At 36.7% G+C, this 22,638-nt stretch overlaps 1 protein-coding gene across 2 annotated transcripts in view; it reads left to right on the forward strand.

Moving 5' to 3' along the window:
• The first annotated feature begins 16,017 nt into the window (after positions 1 to 16,017).
• The window catches only part of LOC126757162 (cartilage oligomeric matrix protein-like), a 33,958-nt gene continuing 27,337 nt past the window's right edge, over positions 16,018 to 22,638 (forward strand). The window contains exon 1 of one of the 2 annotated variants that reach the window (XM_050470848.1): positions 16,018 to 16,238. The gene's annotated coding sequence lies outside the window, so the exon portion shown is untranslated. The remainder of the gene's footprint in view (positions 16,239 to 22,638) is intronic. The other variant, XM_050470849.1, reaches the window with a different exon arrangement.

Genomic DNA, 22,638 nt, shown 5'->3' on the forward strand with positions numbered 1-22,638 from the left:
TCCTAGCGGAAATTCTTTTACTGGATTCGGTCTAATACAGTAACCCTACTTTCGGTCTAATACAGTAACCTACTTGTTGGCAGATTCCTGTCAATTTCACTACCTTACGACTGCTTTCGGGTGGAACATGCGTTCTCGTATTAACATTCGGTAATAACGCTGGCCTAGTTGTGGTTTGTTTGCATGGAAGTCGATTCTGACCTAGTTACACACCGTCTTTTTTGTTTTGTTCGCATTTCACATGTTTGAAGACCTCCATTCAAAGCCGCTATCCACATACCGGAAAAGTAGTAAACTTTCATGGTTAAAAGGCCTTAGTGATGAGGAAAAGGCGAGGTTAACGTTCTCCCTTATGATGCAGTACGTTCAGAGCCGACCAGCGCAAAGAGGGAGTCATCTCAAAGTGCACTTACCACATCAACTTATCGATGATGGGTATTAAGGGGACGGCAGCCTGTGTATTAATCTAGCAGCCATTTCTGCAGAGTGTCACCTCTACATTTTTAGATGCCAAAATATCACGGCTACCAGCCGAGGTTTTAACCAAATCCAAAAACGTCATCCTAAGAATATTTTGTGTCGGTCAGGAGTCAATGGTCTGTAGGAGTTCTATAAGAGCATGAAGACCGCAGGTCATTTGGCGTTACCCGGGATGCACAGAGCGGAGGCGAAACTGTCTTACTTCTATGCGGAGTTAAGTGCAACGCTTTTCTTCTTCAGTGAAGAAGGAAGGTACTACTGGTCCGATCAACAGTAACTATGTCAACAATATCAATGTATCCACCGATAGTTGAAAGAGTGAAACAGGCACAGGGACAAGTTTCTACTGTAGCAATCCGTACACAGAAGATAAACTCAAACTAAATAACTATAATTCAGTCGTTCAGGCCAAAAGTGTTAACGGTAGGCTCCAAGTGAGCTTTGATTGAAAATTATCTAGCTAACCAGTCATATAAAAATAGAAGGAAATGAGAAGGCAGACGAGTTGAAATATCTAGGCAGTGCTAACCTTTGGCATATAAGGAAACACAGCCGTAACTGACGCTACCCGTCTCAATAATTTGTTGATAGGCTCAAAGCGCTTTGCTGGTCTTATGCTCAATAATATAGGAGTTGTAGGTATCACAATGGACTGGCATGAATAAGCTGTCCAAGTGTATTCATGCTAGAATAGATCTCTTAACCTGCCCTAACCTGGCCCGCTTGGGCAGCCGGGAATGAAATTCTCCATTAAGCTCCTTCAAAGGTTGCTTGAAGTATTGGAGCATTTGGAGGAATACCAACAATACGGGGAATACCATGAAATACTTGCCATAAGATCAAAAATTTCCCATATTAGGTAAAAAAAATGAAGCTCACACTTTCAGAAACTTGGTCAAATGGAGTCTACAGAATGCAGAGAATGTGCGGAGGATGAAGACACACTAACACATTATACAAATATCTGTGAATTTCTAGTCTTCAGTCGGTTCAGTTAGGGTATCCTTCTTGACTCTCCATTTTCTAACTTACAAGATAGGGGGCAGTTAGGGTGGAAAAAAATTAAATACTTTTTTCAGATCCACTCAGTCGCTGAACATGGGTTAATTGTTTACAACTTGGAAGCACAATGAAATAAATAATGGCTTAAGTGCCGTTTTCAAGCAACTGATCAATCTATTCATGAAGAGAAAGATAAGAAATTTGCCTAAAAATGTATATTTAACTAAACAGAAAGGGTTGGAGAGTGTTTACCGTATTGTAAATATCTTATTATAGTTCAAAGATTAAAACTGTAGTTTCCAACTGCCACAGCCTATTTTCCCAAGAAACCTAACCTAAGCATAAGGTCTTTGCCCTACCAAAGCTTAAAACAGTTAGTTATCAAAATTCAAATTCACTCTCGAAGTCTTGACTAGTTCTACTTCAAATTCTTCTGACTGACTGATGAACTATTTTATTCTTCTCGGTCTCTCGAAGACCCGACAACTTTCTGTAATTAGCCTGGTCCACTTATCTGAGAAGATCCAGTTAATCAAGACTGGTATATAGTGGTCCCCTTAAATTCAAAAGCTCTATGCAAAGCCACCAGTTGGCAACTCTGCTCAAATCAACAACAACAGCGTACGACTATCATAATTCCTCACAGGCCAAGGCGAACTGTAGTGCTTGCCAAACAAATGCCGTTTGTGCGAGGCAGCTAATGTTTGGTGACACAAGGCGACATAATGAAGAAAAATCTACGCTATTTCTGCAGTGGTGTGATTGCAGCAACACACATAACAAAAACAACAATAATAACAACAACAGGAATAATAACAAAAACAACAAAGTGGAGCAAGTTGGAGCTACTAGTGGCAAGCAACTGCAATTGCTGGCAAGTTAGTGCAGGATAGGAGATAGGTATGTATGTTATGATTTTATTTATATGTTTATTGGTTATATATGCACATATATGCTTGTATATATACCGCTATAAATATGTATGTGCGTATACAAGTAATAATATTGCGCACACTTTGCTTTGGTTCGTGTGCGAAATTAATAAAAAAATAATTTTTATATTCATGTATTTTTAATTGCTGTTATATACTTTGGCATATATCAATTTGATTTTATTTTTATGAATTGCCACAAAATATATTTTTAACTTTTTCATATTTTTTTGGTGCCGCCAAAATGTATTTATATATCCAATTGAGAGATATTTTTCTGTAATTTTTTATGTCACCCATTTCTATGTGTTTGTTGTTATTGTTTTAGGCTTTTCTATGCGTGTCACTTTATTTATTTTTGTTTGTGTGCGGCTACAGGTTGTCACCGTGCCGCCAATGTGCGGCTTAAGTGCCCCATCAACAATGCGGCGTGCACGCATCACTCATCGCCGCCGCCGCGCAACGCAGTGCGTGAGCATACACACACGCTTGTGTGTGTGCGCGTGTGACTACTGGTCGCTTGCTGCCGGCAGCAGCAGTTGACAGCCAACAACAAAGGCCGCGTGTGTTGTTTGTGGCTCGACCGCCTGCTGGCGTACGGCCTGAGTGCCACTTGTTTCCTGCTACCAACAACAAACTAATACATACATACATATGTATATGTATATGTGGCTGGAAGTGCATAGAGCTATGTGCGGTGCGCTTGGGCGATTGGCTGTCATGCGTGTCGCATTTACTTTACGAGTTGCCAACAAATCAATTTCCATGGCTTTCAAAGGCATTTACTTTTTACTCACTTTATTGCTTCCTTAAGCCCTTGACTCGGTTGGCTTCGGAAATGTGTTTACATACGAAATTTATATATAAGTATAGATATATGTATGTATGTGCTTACTTTCATTCTAGAACACTTTCAAAAAATTTAAAATTTAGCAAATGAAAATATTTAAATGATTTTCAGCGATTTTCAAACTGTTCGATGTGGATACTATCGAGCAATTCGGATAAATTGGTATTGCTAAGACTCTGGAATTCAATTGATACCGGTCCATATGTTTTAGCACAAATATTGAAGTTATGTTGGAGAAGAGGAAGCGTTGGAGGTTGAAGAGAAGAGCGATCCAAATTTATCTCCAAAAAAACTTTATTTTAATCTCTAACTAAGCGCTTTCATCTTCTTCTTCTACTTCTTCTTTGGCACTACAAAAGTGTTTCGGTCCGCGCCGAAAGCACAAAACTTCGCCAATTGCATTTACCCTTTGCAAGGTCACGCCAGTTGTACATCTCAAGTGCAGATAGGTCGCTATGCCACTCCATTGGATGCGTGGGTGCACTTGCTTCCATTGTACAGCGATGCATCTCGAATCGAAGGAGCTTAACTATATCCATGTCACCGTAACACTCATACAGGTCATAGTTGCATCTTTTTCGTTAATCAGCGATAAGCCGGACGGCTCCAAAGACCTTGTGGAGAACATTTCTTTCGAAAGCACCAAGTGCTTTCTCATCTCAGATCTTAAACGTTCAAATTACTGTGCCGTGAAATAGGACGGGAATAATGATCGTAATTTCTTCGAGTGAGGGATCTGCTTCTCAAATGCCAACCGATTTCAAAGTAGCACCTGTTGGTAAGCGTCATTTTGCGTTCGATCTCCAGACCCGGATGGCACCAAAGAATTACCTGAGAACAGCTCTTTTGAAATCTCCAAGTGCTTTTTCTTATCGGATCGTCATAATCCATGTTTATGCGCCTGGAACAATCAAACTCTTATAGAGAGCCTAATTTTTGTTCATTGAGAAAGGGACCTGTTTCTCAGTTGTTTATCGATCCCAGAGAAGCCCTTTTTGGCAAGTGTTTAAACTTGAAAGTTCCTAAAACCTTTTATGAAGCCATTTGTGTCAGGCGACCAACCCAAGCTCATAACAACAAAAGGAAGTTCGAAATCCGAAATTTTCGAAAGTTCAAAGAAACTATATTTTACAAGCTGGATTCTCGGATGCTGATGGAGGAGTTGAAATAAATTTTTCAAAAAGTGGAAAAGACCACGATGTCTCTGAGCAAACTTTTCAAACGGACACTAGAAGATTTCGGTGAGACTTCAGTATTCAAAAGTTGTATCCTTTGTTCCTGAAGTTGTAAATTGTATGTAACATATTTTCACTAGTAATAATTCAGCTTAAACTTAAAACAAGAGCAGGTTAAAAAAACTAGACGATTCTTTTAAAAAAATGATTTGGAGCTTCATGACTCAGTTGAAGGCATATCAAACCAATAAAAAACCCGTTGTTTGTATTCTACACAATTATAACAGTTGAAGAAAACTTGGACTCAGACCCTAACCAACCAAAGTTAAAGAAAAAGGAGTCTCCTCTCACTGGACTATGGTGAAGATTAACAATAATAGAATTAATACTGTATAGGGGTTGTCCCAGATCTTGCTTTGAGGAGCTACGAGTTATAATGCGTATATACATATATCACCTTGACATCAAAGCTAATTTTCTCCGTATCAGAAACGATTTTAAACTCTTTCTGCAAAACAATTTTAGGTTATGACATTTTTGAAATTTTTCAGACGATGCAATAATTTTAAGATCATTGAGCTTGAATGCGGTTTGGTTGACATATGATGTACGTAGAAACAACACAAAAATGAAGCAGTGGTAACATTGATATTTACACCGGCTTAGGCTAGAGAGTCCTACCATTTCTCCGAAAAATACTATGTACTTCGTTTCACATTATCAGAAATCACTATAAAATAAAAACCGATACTAGTCTAACTTCTTGGTGCTCTATTCAACACCGATAATGATTAATTTCCGCAGCTCTTTCATTAAAATTCAAAAACTGCTTAGCAGCGGATTAATGTCTTTAAAATTTTAAAGATTTCTAAACAAATTTTTGCAATGCAAAGAAAGCGTAGATTTGAGATTCGCTGGTTTCCATCTTCATATATCGGATTTAGGACGTTAATTGGTTTATTGATGTGATCTTGTGGGTTTTTGGTTTTGCGGCTTAAAAATCAAGTTGAACTTCCTCTTACAAACCTGTAAATTGACTTCAGTAATTTCTCACAGTGTCGCGAAATGCAAATATGTCGCAGCGCTTTGTCATGTGTCATGGGAGAATGGTCATGCGTTGGCTGGATGCCACCTTCCTACCATACCTACATGAACTAGAAGCTGTGGAAGCGCAACGCTGATAACCCGTTTGTTTTTCTTACTCACAGTGTTGTTGTTATTATTTTTTACTGTTTTCGTAGTTGTTGTTGTGTCACCTTCGTATTTATTTGTTGACGTCTAGGTATCGCGCTTGCACCTAAACTGGCGCTGCAGCAAGCAGGCGACAAATCGATCGAGCCAACACAGAACGCAGAGACACAGCGCAATCAAAGAACAACAACAGCAACAATAACAACAGTCATCACTAGCAGCAATAACAGCTATAGCAATCACACTAATAACAAAAGCAATGACAGCAAGCATTAGCGGCTTGCGTGCGAACGCGGCGCAGCGCGGCAACACAGCTTAGCGCAGTTCAGTGCGCATGCACGTGGGCGTTGCATATACGTATGTACGTGCAACATGCACACTACCTGGTTTGCTGCGCCGTACCTTTACTACTTGCGCCAGCGTCGATCATTACTTTATCACTTTATTGCGGCAGACACACGGTTTCGGTGTTGTTTGTGTTGTGGCTGCGCGTTGCGTTGTTGCAACAAGGTTGAAAACCGCTAAGCTGGCTACCAGCACAACCACAACAAATACTATGAGTAGTAAACTGTGTAGTAGTTCTGCTCGCATGAGCATATTGTTGTTGTTTAGGTTAGTCGATTTGCTTGTGGCCCTGCCACCTCTTATTCTTCAGCTGCCACTTCTTATGCTTGTTGCCACCGCTACAGCTTCTGCTGCTTGTTTTACAGCCACTTCGCTGCCGCGTTTGTTTAGCTCTCAGCTGCTGGCTAACACTGATCTCCGGCTAGCTGATATTTTATTGATCTTCTATGCTCAGCGACGGCGTCTTCACCGTGCTTGTGGCTTGGCAGCTCACGCTGCCTTTGCGGCCGTGTCAGTCAATCGCTGTGCGTCGTGTGCGTTGGTTCATCGTTTACTTTCGTGTTGCGCGCGTCAAAAAAAGGTGAAATACATAATTTTTTAATGTTTAACGGTACAGCGCGCGGCAAGCTTATCAACGCTCGTGTTTCGCGTATCTTTTCGTTTAGGTTCTGCGTTCGCTTAATGGGCGCAGAACATTAGCGCGCGCATAAATCTTCTTAATTAACCACAACGCATTGTTACCGCGCGGCAATTGTGTTGGTATTTTAATAAGCGCGCTTACACAAGCACTGTGCCGCCGTGTGGTCCTCCAATTCACACTAATTTATTTATAAAAAATAATTTTGCTGTTAAATAATTTCTTACAAGAACGCTTGGTGCCGTGCCGCCATTCATCAGATGGACTCACTTGCTGTAGCAACAGCCACAGAAAAGCGTTGCGCGTTCTGCCAATCGCGTCAGCCCACAGTATGGCGGGATCAGCATTAATCTTCTTAATACGCTGCCCTCATGCTAGCGCTGCTTGGCATCCTGATCCGCTTGGCATTCTTATTTATTTATTTAGTTTTTTATTAGTTTTATTGCCTTGTTTTTATTGGCTTCACACCGACCGTTTGACATGCTTGTCACTTGTTCTACATGCGTTGTTGTTGTTGCTTGTCTTTGTCTTAATTGTTATTGTTGTAAATGTTTTTGGCGGTTGTCGTTTTCGCTGTCATTTGTCGTGTGTTTCGTATTTGTTTTGAGTTTTTAGTTTTCATTTCGCGCGCTCCTTAGCCGCGCGCGCGGTCCACTAATGGCCGAAATTATTTTAATTTCGCTTTTTTACGGCAACGTCATCCGGCGTATTCGGTTTTTATTGGATCTTTAAATGCTTCACCTTAGGCTGTTTTGTGCGTCAGGCGTCAGCCGCTGTGGTTTGGCAATTGCACGCTCGCGTTCGGGATTCGGTGATTTGTTACCGCTCCGGGCAGTTCAGAAACGTGTGCGCGGTTAAAGGGTGCGCGTGTGTGTCTTTAATGAAATAAATTTTAAATTTTGCAGTGCATACAAAATACAGTATATAAGCATTAAAATGGATGCATATATATAACACATGAAGTGCAAAGAAAATATATATTTTACAGAGTTTACTGCCGAAATAATTTCATGATTTTTAAGAGTAAAAAACAAAAATTGTTAAAAACATATGTGAAAATATTTTTAAGCAACTATAGTACTAATAACCTTTGTCATACTAAAGAGGTAAGTACAGGAAAGGCAAATGAAATATTTCTTGACCGAAAAATACTGTTAAAGCGCTCATAATCTAATAGAAATATTTATCATTGTACGAAATATTTTATCTCTCAAGTATCTCTCAAGGTTAAGTACTACCAGCTCTAAGAGACTTCACAAAGATTGAGGGGTTTCAGAGAATTTTTTTTATTTCAAAACACCCTTAAAAGTACCAATAAATAAAGAATAACCATTTGATATATTCTTCAATCTGGTTTTGGTCCTATAAGAAACCCAGAATTGTCAAAATATAGACTCCCACTCGAAGCATTTGTCTCTCTTTCATAGTTTTTACTGTTATTGTTGTGAATGTTATGAATTTAAAAGTTCCTAAGTCACAGGAAGGTACATACATACATACCTATATGGCCGTTGTTATCAGATTCAGAGAATCTGGTTTGGTTTGGTTTCGTCATACTAAATTCTGCGGATTTTCTCCGACCCCATACTTGTGCTGAGCTGTGGGTAGGTAGAAGCCGTTGGAGGAGAGAGTCTGTGACCTTCTTTACGGGGGGTCAAAGCTTGAGAAGAATGTCAAGAGTTCTATATCAACTACAATATCAGACTTGCTGACGATTGTAGTATTTTTCGAGCTGAGGTTGCTTTTATTAAGACCGCAGTAGGTTTACTGCTCCGGAGTGTAGCCTTCTTCAAAGATGTGGCTATCCACTGTGTAGCAGGGTGGCGATACTAACCTTGAGCTCACTGACTGTGCGCTCAGGGCTTGTTAAGGAATGCCTAACCGCGTTATTAATAACATCGTTCCACTTTGTAATAAGACTAGTATCTGCGTATGAGTATATAGCGGAATCGTAGGCAACTGTAAAGCTGATAAGAAAGATAGCATTGCTTAGCTATCACTAGAATGCGAACGGGTCGGCTGGACTTCAATGGGCTCAAGCATAATGAAAAAAAAAAAATAATGTTAATTAAATTAAAAACATTTTTATTTTTCGGAATTGAAAAAAAATTAATAATTGTTTTCTAAAAAACCACTACATATTTAAAAGGTTTCTGCAAATATAACCTTTTTAAGAACTTACGATCCTAGACATATTGAAATATATATGTATTTTAAGAAATTGCATGAAAAATTTGGAAAAATTCAAAAATTATTTAAAAACCAAAATTAAAAGCACTAAACTAACAAAATTTTACTAAATTGAAAACGATATATAAAAAAATTAAACGCAATACCGGAATAAAAAAAATATTTTTCATTAAAAATTAAAAAAAAAATTTTTTTTTGAAAATTCTAAAAAGTAAAAATTAAAAACAAATATTTTTTTTATTAAAAATTATTACAAATCAAAAAAAACCTATATGGTTTTTACTTAAAAAATTAAAAAAATTAATTAATCTAATTAATTTTTTTCTTTTTCCTATTGTTTTTATTTAAGATTTATTTTTACGTTATGAAAATAGATAAGATTTATTTTTACGTTATAACCGATATTAAAATATTTTTATTATAAAAAATAGTATTTTACATAAAATTAATTTGCTTTTTAGAATTAAATTAAAAAAATTGGATTTCCGTCAAATATTATTTTAGAAAAAAAATTAATAGTATATTAACTACAAACATTTTATAAAAATTAAATTAAAAACAGTATATGTTGTTTTTAAACATATCAATTTTAATTTTAAGAATTTGTTTTTTTTTATTTTATGAAAAAAGTGTTACATTAAAGATATAAAAATAATTTTAATAAAAATATAAAAAAATATTTTTACTTAAAAAAAAATAATATATAATATTTTATAAAATGTTAAATGGTAGAAAATTTTATTTCTCAGTAGAACCAAATAATAATAACATTATATCAAATAGTCAAGTGAAGAAATAAATATTGCTCCTAAGAAAACTTCATTAAAGAATAAAAAAAAAGATTAAAAAAATATTGTTTATTAAAAAAATTAAGAAAAATATTTAATATAATTTTATTATTCGAATTTTAATTTTTTCGTTTATGAAAAAAAATTGTTTAATAGAAGAAAAAAAATTTATATATAAAAGAATTAATTCGGAAAAAAATATAAAAGAATAAAGACAAATAAAAATATAATTATTATAATTAAAAAAATTTAACGATATTTTCCATTAAAAAAATATTTGTATAATTTTGTTTTACGAATTTTAATTTTTTATAAAAAAAAATTTTCATGAGAGACATTCACATATATTTTATATAAGAAAATTTAATTAAAATATAGTTGAATTCAATACGTAGTGGCTCCAAATTAAATCTATACATACATACATAAATATCTATTTATCTCCCCTCTCTTTCAAATTTACTGCCAATCAAAAGGAAAAAGTGAAATTTATATATATCTTCATGTCATACTTCATCCCACGTAGGGACCACATAAATAATCAAGCGCTAGCTTGCCACATAGCTGGCTAAATAAATATGTCAATTTTCGTAAAAAATACCAAAGAAAAATATTTATGTGGACAATAGCAAATAAATCGTAAATAAATATTTCGTAAAACTTTGCAACGTTGAAAAATTTATTGCACTTTTCGTAATGATTTGAAAACTGCGACGAAGTCTTTTGGGCACAAGCGCAGCGCGGAAGATGACAGTGCATATGAATTTGATTAAAGAAAAATATAAAATAAGAAATAAACTAATATCGGCTGTGTGTCTGTGTATATGTATATTATTAAATTTTTATTTGTGTGTAGGCATAAAAATTTTTTATATATATTTTAACATATATTTTTTGTCATTTTTTTATTAAATTAATTTTTTTTCATTTTTTTTATATTGAAATTTGTAAAAAATCGTTTATTTTGCCACACGTTGACACCTCATTTATCAGGCTTATGCAGCAACCGCCTATTGACTTGATAGCTTGCATTAGCATGAGCTACAATAGCAATCAAGTTAATAATGTTGAAATTTGATTTGATTTGAAGTTGATTTTCCAATTTTCTGAATTGATTTTGAATTTTAATTTCAACTTGATTTATGCATCTACCATATTTGGTCTTTTGAATTTCGATTAATGCTGCGTTGCCTAGCCAAGTGAACTGTTAACTGCTTGGCAAGCCGTTAAACAAACTAACAACAGCGGCTCAAAGGTGGGCGTTTAACTAATGAAAGCGAAAGGTTGAGTCTCGCAGCGTTTTGTTGCCTTTCTACAGCGGCATTTTTGTCTCCGCCACATACAAGCCACTTTTTATAGGCCGCATTTGTCATTTAATTTATTTGCTATTATAGAGTTTGGACATTTTTGCTGTTACTTGCCGCATTTTAGGGTAATCAAACTGCTAATAAAGTGTGTTCAAAGGAAATTACTTTTAATTAGCTTTGACAAATTGGGTGTGTTTGAAGGGAAACTGGTGAAGTTGTAAAAGATGAAAAAGTAGTGTTGTAAAACGTTGTAAATGGACTTTCTAAAACTGCATACAAAGTCAACTTTTAATATATTGTTAAAGCAAGATATCAAAAGTTGAAAAAAATATATTTCTAAAGTTTGTGAGGCTAAGGGTCTCTCCTTCGACAAAAGAAACCAACTTTTAACTCCTGCCTTTTTTTATTCTGAGAAAACTAACTTTTTATATTAACAAAGGAATATATTTCTCTTTTTATGAAATTGTTTCTGTGAGAACTAACCCTAGCATACCGAATTTTAATAGATCTTGCACAACCCTTCAAAAAATTCAATTCCAACTTAAATTTCTCTGACCATAATTCCGCCGAATTCCTCAAGAAACTTAATTCCTAGTTCCACAATATTTAAAGCCTGTTTACTTTATCATCTTATTTTTTAAGCGCCTATTTTAGTTTCATTGTTCTCCTTTCAATACTCTCTTGGTTGTTTTCTCCCTACATCCTTCTGTAACATGTTTGATCTTGCTCTTTCTAGCTACTCCATGTTTTGTTTTCTCTATGAAGCTCAATCAACCTATCTCTCTAATTTCGACTGTCGATGTATATTTTTCTTCTTCTTCTTCTTCTTGTTATGGTCTCGCAATCTTTCTAAATTTCCATTTCTCCATAGTTTCGCTAAATATATATAAACTAATCTCTTTCTTCGGTCTTTAATCTCTTTATCTGCCAACCTTTCTCCCTTGTTTCGTCTCGTTCTCACTTTCCATCTCTCCCTTTTTTAATTTGTTTCGAAACTCTATCACTATCTCTTTCTAATGTGAACTATCAAACACAATCAGTATTCTCGAGGTTGAAATAAGGAGAGTTTAGAAAGATTTTAGAGCAAAAGAGACGAACAGTTATAAAGGCTAAAAGTGGAAATCCTCTTCTTGAATTTTTAACTGCCATTATGTAAGTTAAGGTTAACCCGAGATATTAAAAACGGTGTTATTACATCAGAATTTTATGGGCTTAAAATTGTTTCGTTCCTTCGGAATAATTAAGGGTCTCTTTTCCCTCTCTCGACAAAATATAATTTTATTCAGATATATAAGAAATGGTTCGAGATCTACATACATATGTCAAGTAAGACCAAACAATACATTATTCAATGCGAAGGCTTAATGCTTGACATGACAGACTAAGCATAAAACTTTTGCTTCGCTTTGCGTCAGACATTTGTTTTGACAGAAGAGTTTGATGTACGCTTTCACATAAAAAATTCTCGACACGAAGCCAAGGATCTCCTTCCGTAATGTGTTTGAGATCGCTCTTTCTAGATACTTCTTGTTTTGTGTTTACTCCCTATACCTGTCAGTCTATCTCTGTGGTTTCGTTTCTCGCTGCCTGCCTTTCTATATTTTTTGATCTCATAGAACTTTTGCTTCGCTTTGCGTTAGACATTTATTTTGACAGAAGAGTTTGATGAACGATTTTGTACATTCACATAAAAAGTTTTCGACGTGGAGTCAAGGAAAATATTGGGCAACTCTTTTTACTTTTTACGCTTTGCTAAGCAACTGTCTCCATTTTTTTAAGTGAGAAATACTAAAAGCAAAGCATTCGTTATGGCATACCCTTGTTTTAGTATGAACTGTCACGCAAAGTTGAAAGTTGTATGTGAATGGACCTTAAATTTCATATAAATCAAAATTTTATCGAATAATTACCAAGGGTTTGGGTGAGCAGAGACTTTATAAGAGCATTTACAAATCGAAAAACCGCCGCAAACAAAGTTTAGGTTTTAAGCCTGAAATCTGAAAACGTGGTTCTCGGTATTGCGGTTCGTCTGAAATGGCTACTTTTATGGAACCCTTTTTTTGTCCATAATATTATTTATAAAACTGACCAAATATCGAGTTTATCAACCAAAAAGCTTCATTTTTACTGTTAACTCTTATTTCAATAGAGAAACGAATCAAATTGATCTGGTGTTGAAAGAAAACGAGACGAAATTCCAACCGTTAACTAATACTCAGTGCATTCATTGCTCGGTTTGGACATTTACTACCTTTTTTAAAATTATTGATATATTTTACAGTGGCTTAAATTTAAAATTTTTGAACAAAAATATATTTTTCCTTAGCCGATAACGATCTTATCATATTTTTGTCCCCCGAAGTTCTTAGCATAATTTAAAAATATATATTAAGTTTTGAACTAGTATTTAAATATTGTTTGATAACCCATTGATCAGTTACCTAATATATTAACTTTGCTTTTCGAAATATTTTTCCAATCAATTAGAAGTGCTAACCAGCTTCATCCCACCATTTCCAATAAAAATTTCAATTTAGCACGCTTAGGTGTATCTGTCATACGGCAGCCCCTCTGCTGCCCACCACTTCGACGGAATATGTGTAACGTTCCACTTTCGCGTTGTAATCGATTTCGTGGCCGAAAAAATGCACCGTTAACTGGTCAAGCACGCAATCATCGATTTAATTTTTACATCAATTTTCTTTACGATTTTTCTTATTTTTGTCTTTTTCTGCGCTTTTCTGCAGATTTGTGTTTTTATCTTTGGTTTAACTTTATTTATGGGAAAGATATTAATTTTCCTACTTCGCTTATTTTTTAACAACACATTTCGATTGGTCGTTTGAATTGTTTGTGTGCAATGCGTAGGCGCCAAAATTGTTGCCGCAACCAACATGCAAGCGCACACGCACACGTGCAGACATACACCCGAAGGCACGATCGCGTTTCGACGACAACAAGCAGCGCTGTGTCTTGCCAGCAGGCTGACTAACAAGTTTGAAATGCGCGCTGTACTCTGTGTGCACAGTGGGTTTGGGTTAGAAAAATATTGGTAAAATATATTATTTAGCGCATCAGTCGTCCTTCCTTTTCGCTGTTTGGAGATTCCAAGGGTACCCAGATCCTTCTCCACCTAGTCTTTCTAATGGAGCTGAGGTCTTGATTGGCGGGTATCTACTGCGTTGACTCCGGGCAACAGGATCTAGCCAGCGCAGCTTATCGTTCTATCGACTGTGGTATTTGCCGTTGCCAATGTGCAAAGGATCATAAATCTTCCGCAGAACCTTTCTCTCGAAAACTCGCAACGTCGACTCATCAGTTGTTGCCATCGTCCAAGCCTCTGCACCATATAAAAGGACGGAAATTATGAGTGACTTAAAGAGTTTGGTTTTTGTTCGTCGAGAGAGGACTTTACTTCTCAATTACCTACTCAGTCCGAAGCAGCACCAGTTGGAAAGAGTTATTTTGCGTTGGATTTCGAAGCTCGCGTTATTCTTTGTGATAATGCTGGTTCCAAGATAGACGAGAATATCTACAACTTCGAAGTTATAACTATCATCAGTGGCGACGACTGTTTGTTTGATGGCAGGAGATATTTTGTCTTGCCCTCAGACCCATTTGTTTCGTTTACTTATCCAGTCTGGAGAAAGCGGATCTAAAGGCGCGGATGTTAGGGCCAATGATATCGATGTCATCAGCGTACGGTGTACAGCTAACCCTTGCAGAAGATTGTATCTTCACTATTCAGCTCTGTAGCTCGAATTCTTTTCTGTTCTCTTGTTTCTATTAAAGCTTAATCTTTATGGTTCCATATTACCTTAGTGTCTTAGAGATCTTCTCACTGAAAGCTGGCATTACAAAACACATATCCAGATTCTAGATTTTGTTCTTCCGTATTTCGAAATGTCTTCTGTAGTGTCTGGCCTGAACTTTGTAACTTTGGATCAGATATTAAATCGAGATCTTACGAAACGGAGCTTCCAAGCCCCAGAACATTGTTTGACGATCTCATATCGTTGCACGAGTACCGTTATCGTTAAATTACGGTCAACTAAGCACAAATTTTAATTGAGGAACCACCCTGTCAGAGAAACTACAGTGTTTTATGCGAGACTTTTCCATTACTTTCAAATTTGTACAAAAGTGAGTGTTCAGTCTACAACGCGAATCAAAATCCGACGGAGCTTCGGTATTTTCAGACTATTTTGATGATTGCTTTCAAACACTCAGCAATGGAACTAAATTTTAGGGAAGGAAAATTTGCAATACTTACACTGAATTGACGCCATTAAAGCTTTATTGCTGTTAGAAGCCTCTTTACCACCTTTTAGTACAAGACCATTGCCAGAGGGTATTGCCAAGCAGTACACCAATAGGTACTTACTTTAGCCAAGAAAAATAAATTTACGTTTTGCAAACAAAAAGAAATTAAAAAAATAAATAGAAACCTTACGGACCACATACATTTTTTCCAACACTAGCGCCCACTGTATCATCAAAGGAGTATGTATGAGCTTATTGAAATTGGTGCAACTACTTGTTTGCTTGTTCGTCGGCGCGCTTCGAACACGTTCGATGGCTAAAAAGCGCTCGCGTGCTACAAACAACTCGACGACTAAGCGCGTGGCCGCAGACAAATGTAGTGGCGCGCGTTGCTTGAATTTTCCACTGACAGCCAACAACAGCTGTCCCAACCATGAGAACATGTTGACTCGACTCTAGCTGTTGCATTTGCTGTCGCTAACGGCGACTAACAACGCGCAAGTTGCTGCTGTTGCCGCTGCTGCCCAACTCTCTACCCAAAAACCATTTGACTTGCGGAAAAACTCGTCTGCCTACGCGCGTGCGCATATGCGCCAACCAACCAGCCAAGTCGCTACACTTTGCTCGCACAACACGCCACACGAATTTGGTACATGTCGTTTATGCAGCGCCACCGCCACCGCCGTGACCGCGGCCAGATCGTCGATCACTCGCTTGGCGGCTACCTGGCGCGCTCGTCAATCGCCATAAAAAGTCGCCGCTAGCACTTTTGTCAACTGGTGGCAGCAACAGCCAGCGCAACAGCAATAACAGCAGGAGCTGGCAGTTGTTGTAGCAGCAGCCAAGCGCGCAACATTTGTTGTTGACGTTTGACAGCGGCAACAGTTGCATACACGCGCCGAATACGGTGATCCCACTGATCGCGTTGAACGCGCTAATCATTTCTACGCCGTACTACACGAGCGTCGTGTCACGCGGTGAGTGAGCGCAGAGAATTTTAGTGTGTTTTTGAAGTTCTTGTGCACGCGTCGCGCGAAGTGTTTGGGGCGCGCTTAGTTGGGCTGAGTGGTTGCTTGTTGTAAGTGGGCGGCGGAAAGCGCCTTTGTGGTGATCTTGTGGATCTTGTTTACAAAAGGTTCCTTTTTTGCTATGTGTTGTGTTGTGTTGTGTGAGATGATCGCTGTGAAAATGTGAAGAGAGCGTCTTGCAACGTGTGAGTGTCCTGTCGTTGCATGGTGTTTGAATATATGAAAAAGTGGTGGTTTCGAAAAAAAATAAATGACAGCGCAAAAGCGAAGTTTAAAAGTATTTGTGTTCGTAGAAAGCTTGCCTAACGGATCCTTTTCAGTTCCAGATAAGTTCAGGCTTCACTTTACTTTTTTTTATACCAAAAAAGTGCTTTGTCGCGTTAAGCCATTATCTAGATCACTCATTACTATTGGCTGCAAAAAATGAATAGTCAAAACTCACTTCATTTGTATAACTTATTTAAGGGGTACTCAACTCTGTAGCTTTCTGTGTCGCGCTCTTGGTGTAGGTGTTTGCCTGCCACCTTCGCACATTCTGCTTTATGACTTTAATAAGATTCAAATATTTTGTCGCGATATTAAGAGTAAAAATGTCAACGATTTGCCTTTACTTATTTGCAACGCTGTAAATTTCGAATGCAGTGCTGCGAGCGCGGCGCAGGAAGTGATGTCATGTGCTGGAAATGCAAGTGAAGAATGTATTATAAAAAATATTTTTGAAATGCATGAAGCGAGAGGTATACTGTATCCTAAGTGGTGCGGGTGTATGGATTAATTTACTCTTCGAATTTGTAGAAGAGGAATGTATATCCAATAAACAATATCAATTCGTTTGTTGGTCACTTTCAAAAGTATCTTAGGGGTGCCAGGTGTAAGCTGAACAAATTCTCTAAAGCTGAGTTTAATTTTAGTTAGTCTAGGAATGGAAACTTGTACTATCCAGATGGAATTAATTGCTGATGTATGAGCTACTTTAATCGACCGAAGTTCAGCTCGTAGCTTCTTTCTGGTTTAAATAGCATCCGATCCTCATTGTAGCAGAATCAGAAGATTGATGATACATGCCCAGCTCATTAGCCTTTCTGAGTCTTATATGTGTATTTTATTTAGGTTTAGGTAGTAAATATGAGCCTAGTTCCGAAGCTGTCTGTAATATCCATAGACTGACAGGACTTTCATTTTTGCTGATGATATATTTTTACTGAATTGGCTTGGTTATTAGAGCTTTGTTCGCAGTAAAGAAGGGTATCGAAGAAAGTTTAAGCTAACCTTTGTATTGGTCGGAGATAGACTGACTGTTACGAATTTCGTCAGGCATAGTCATTGTTGAGGTTGGATTTCTGCTTATAAAATATTTTCAGTCAAAAGTTGTCTTCAAATGGTCCCTTCAAACACTTTGCTCAGTAGTAAATCCTCCTACAAGGGACCGTGTTCTGGCCACTCCTAAGTGAACGTCCACAGGCAGCGGATAGGTCATATCGTTCGAATGGATGATAACGCTCCAGCTCCAAGTGGAAGATCTCCACTCTATTGGAGAGATGAATCGCGAAAACGGAGCAATAAAGAAGAAGAAGTATATCGCTACATACGCCAGTCTAAGGCTAAGGCATGGATAAAGTATTTACGCTTGTTCTTCACATCGATCCTCCAACAAAAAGGTAGATTTTATCAGAAAAGAGTTTATCATAACAGGTTTTCAATGTATCCAGTCGGAAATCTCCTAAGAAAATGGGTCAAAGTAACTAAAGGTTGATGGAAGGTTCTAAATCTTCAAAAACCCCCAAAACAAGTTTTATTTCCGAGCTTACTGCGTGACTTAAAACTTAAAGTTAACGATAAAAAGGAGATCGTTGTGGTTAGATATTAAGAAATCGCTTCTTAAAGATAGTTCTTCCTCATCAACAGCTCCGACTCACTATTCAACTCAGCAGCAGCGACATTACCATGAGGTAGATTGAAATTTTGAACTTTTTGATTTCAAAGCAATTTCCAATAATCTTCCAGGTTCATCTGTGCCTTTTATGAGAGTATGTAGAGTTAGTTCCACTAATTTTGAATTCTTCATTTACCTTGACATCAAGATATACACGAAACATTGCAGAAAAGATTGATGATCTCTTTCGACAGCAATATAACTGATTCCTTCATCGCTCACATTTCTCTAGGCGATTATTAACACTTTTATCCATCGTTTCTAGTACCAATGTTGACTTCATTCAGTCTAATGAAGAGCAGAAATTATTCAGAGCCTAAGAAAAGTAACAAGTACACAAGTCACATAACATAAAATGCAATAAAAATGTGTACAATTGTAACAACAGTTAGTCAGCCTTGCGGCCAACAATCGATTGCAGCGGCAAAAAGCTGTAAGCGGCTTATCAAACCGTCACAAAGTGAGTTCAGTAGCTCACAGCAGGCCAAATGACAGCTACGGCGCGTTGTTGTTGTTGCTGCCGAGTCAAAGAATGCTGATCCGACAGTCGCACAGATTATACATATGAGATATGAAGATCGTCGCTGTGCGATCAAGCCAAACTGACAGACGCACTGATCGTTAGATAGCCGAATGCTGCTACACATAAACGAAGACTTGTAAACTTAAGTAGGCATAAGTACGTAGCAATGTTGACAAAGAATTGGGGGGAAAAAGTGACACTTCAACTGTCACTGATCGGCTGTATTGATTACCCGCTGCTTTCTTTCAAGCAAACACTAGTGAGCTTTTCGACAAACAGCGGTTGGGCGATTAAAGGTGCCCGAGTTGCAAAGCGTGTGTTGGTGGGCAAGAAAAGCCGCTTGGAATTTCCTTTCTACACAATTCAGTTTACCGAGTTTTTTCACATGTCATTTCAAGTGCGTGGGTTGTGAGGAATTCATTTAAGCTGCTATTTCCTGCGTCGCGCATAGAAATTGACAAACAATTACTAAGAAAGTGAAAACTGGTAGCTTTTGTTGGTGTATGACACAATCGCTGCTTCGTGGTTTTGCGGTTATGATATAGCTTCTTATATATATTTATATAATTAGCTTACAGTCCATTTAAGCATATTTGAGTGAGCTAATTTCTTACCACACCGCTTGGCGACTTGTGAAACTTTTGAAGCATCCAAATTGCGGGACACTTTTGAAAAAGCTCGAATGAGTACAGCTTGATTGGCTTTGCCCATAAATGTAGATTTATTCTTATTGACTGTGTTAGTACTCTTCAGCTGGCAACAATCTAAATGGAAGGCTTTATTTGGCGGGCTGACTGGTTTGGCAATTTACTTAACGGGATTGCATCAAATTAAGTTGAGCTCTCAGCTCGAGAGAGGAAAAAAAAGATAAAAATATTTTTATTGATTCTTCTTAGCAAAGGACATAAATCAAAAAATTAAAATGTTTATAAATAAAACTTAGTTTTCTCTCATCGTGTAAGACGTCTACGTCTACTTCTCAGTTAGTCCATCCATTAAGTCTAATATACGAAGACTCGTTCGACCTGCTAATGACACGCGTGATGTTTTCCTACAAGTCCTGAATCGCAGCGGGACTGTTCGCATAGACTTTAGACTTTACATATCCCTGCAGGAAAAAGTCTCACCGAAGAGTTCTTTCAACAAATACACTGATTTATGCGATGTGTGAGAAGTGGCGCCGCCTTATTGAAACCAAATGTCTAAACCGAGATCATGAGCTTCCATTTTAGTCATTAAATAGTTGGTTATCATAGCACGATAACGGTCGTCATTGACAGTTACGTTCTTACCGTCACCATTTTTGAAGAAATTCGGACCGATGATTCCACCGCCCACAAACTACACCAAACCGTTGTTTTTTCTGGATGAAATGGCAGCCCTTGAATCTCTTCAGGTTGCTCTTTGTCCCAAATGCGGCAATTGTGCTTTTTTACATACCCATTGAGCCAGAAATGGGCCTCATCGTTGAACAAAATTTGGCTCGAAAACGTCAGATCTTCTTGGAACTTTTCAGGAGCCCATAGAACAAAGCTTGAGAAGATTGAGCGCATTGCAGAAGCTGTTTCTTGTACGCTTTCGATTTAAGATCTCGGCGAAAAATACGCCAAGTCATTCCATACGTCAGTCCGAGTTACTGCGAACGGCGCCGAATAGACGGTCTTCGTGTACACTTTCAGCGCGCTGCTATATTTTCTTCACTGCGAGCTGGACGGGGCCGATTCGGTAGAATATTATCCAATAATGTATGAATGTTTTTATGCATCCATGAATATATTGGTATTTAAGTCACTGAAACAGATAGTGTCAGTCATTTTCGCGCTCTTATTTTTTGTTTTTCATGTTCAACCAGAAATCGAGTATAATTACTAGGTTTAGTTTCTTAATCCCCTTTGGAAAAGAACTTCCACTTTCAAGTCAATTAGGAAGTTATATCATTTGTAACAACAGATCTAGGTCCAAAATGTTTACTTTGGAAGCACTTTTCAAACAGAGATCAAACATAATGTCCGTATATTTTAAAGCCTCATGATATATATTGCGTGGTATCTCGTCTTTTGTGTAGGCTCTGCCAGCTTCAGGTGTCTTACAATAATTGCAAGACCTTGCTCTCTTTGATAAAAACTATAAACGTTGGACCAATGAGGAAAACAACCCTTGTCGAATATCTATTAAAGGGTTGTCTTTCCAGTTACCATTTGTAATTGATGCTACGATGAAAAGACGGTTGAACCTTGTGTTTAACTCTATCACACTCTAGTCACAAATTTGGTAAAATAATAAGCTGGTTGAGAATTACAGGCATGTGGGAACGAAAATATAGTATAATAAGCAAACGGAACGAAGTACTACATAAGACCTCCTTATCTGTCTTTCACTTTCTTCCTAACTCGCTCACCTCATCGTCACTTTCTGCTCTTTTCGCTGTTCTCAGCTTCTATCTCTCTCTCTCTCTCTCTTGGTGATCATTTAGCAACAGAGGGTGCAGTGAAGCCTTTAATGCGCTTGAGTTAACGATTTGGCCGCCCCTCCAAAATATTAGCATGCCAAATAATTTTTAATAAATAGTAAATAATAAACGTGGATTTTCCAGCTGTTCTCTAGCAATAACAAATTTTGGCCTTTTCATAAAGAATATTATAATTTATTTCTCTCTTGTGCATAAATTTATTTATTCTATGTTGTTGTCACATTTGCCTTTGCGGCTACGGCATCTTCCAACTGTGTTGACAAGTCGTGCGCAACTCAATTATGGCAACGGCAACATTTGTTGACTGAATTTGGTTGCATTTGCCGGTTTGTCTCTTTGCCACATTCCACACGATGACATTTCTGCGACGCTGCCTCAATGGATGTGGTGTAACGAGTAACACGCTTCCACCCAAACGCACCGTCTCTCTCCCGTTCACCCACCTTCACGACGCAGCGACGCACGATTTTTGTAGTTGACACTTGTGTGTGTGTGTTTGTATGTGTGTTGTTTGTGTTGTGCGAGGTCTTTTATCAACTCAGCTGTCAACGCTTAAATGATAATAGATTTGTGTGTTTGACTAGCCAATTGGCTACTGTTTAATTACGCGCGATGGCATTGGCATAAAGCTCTGTGATTTGTGCACATTTTTGGGAAAACAATTTTTGAATATTGAAAAATATATTTTTAGGCAAAAAATTTTGTTAAAAAAAATAAATTCATTTATCATAATGCAAAAAATTATTTGTTTACCGTACTTAAACTATCTTTTATATCTGAATTTGAAAAATTTAGTGAAAAAAAATTCAAAACTGTCCAGTTCGCTCTTTAATTATATTTTCCCAATTTTAGCGAAAATTTTCTTTTTGGGAAAATTTTTTTTAGGATTATTAATTTATTAAAATATGTTAAGACTTCTTATTAAATTAATAAATTTATCTTAAATTAATATTTTTTTGCAATAAATATTCTTCGCAGAAATTTCATAAAATTTATTTTTGAAAAACTTTCAATTTTTTTTTTTGAATTTTCAAATTCTTGTTTTCAAAAATTTTACATTTTTTTTATCCAAAAATTATCAAAAAACTTTTTATTTCCTAAATATAAGAAAAATCAGTTTATCAATACATTTAGCAAAAATATATTTTAGTAATTTTTCTTATTAGGGAAATTTTAGATTTTCTCTTAAATTAATATATTGTTTTCTAAAAATATTTTTTCAAGAAAAAATTTCATAAAAAATTTTGTTTCAAATAAATTTTTTCTTTCCCAAAAAATAAATAAAAAACAAACTTATTTTAAACAAAATTTTTTATGAAATTTTTTCTTGAAAAAATATTTTTATATTTATATTATATAATAGATTATATGTATATTTATATAAATAAATACAAAAATATAATTTTTTCATCTTATTTATATTTCAAATTTTTTTTCGAATTGAAGTTTTTTGATATACATACATATGTATAATGTTCAAACAATTTGTAGCAAATATGTATGTGTTCTAATATTTTTTTTAAT

Source organism: Bactrocera neohumeralis, chromosome 4 (assembly GCF_024586455.1).
Source record: "Bactrocera neohumeralis isolate Rockhampton chromosome 4, APGP_CSIRO_Bneo_wtdbg2-racon-allhic-juicebox.fasta_v2, whole genome shotgun sequence".
NCBI classification, from domain to species: Eukaryota; Metazoa; Arthropoda; class Insecta; order Diptera; family Tephritidae; genus Bactrocera; species Bactrocera neohumeralis.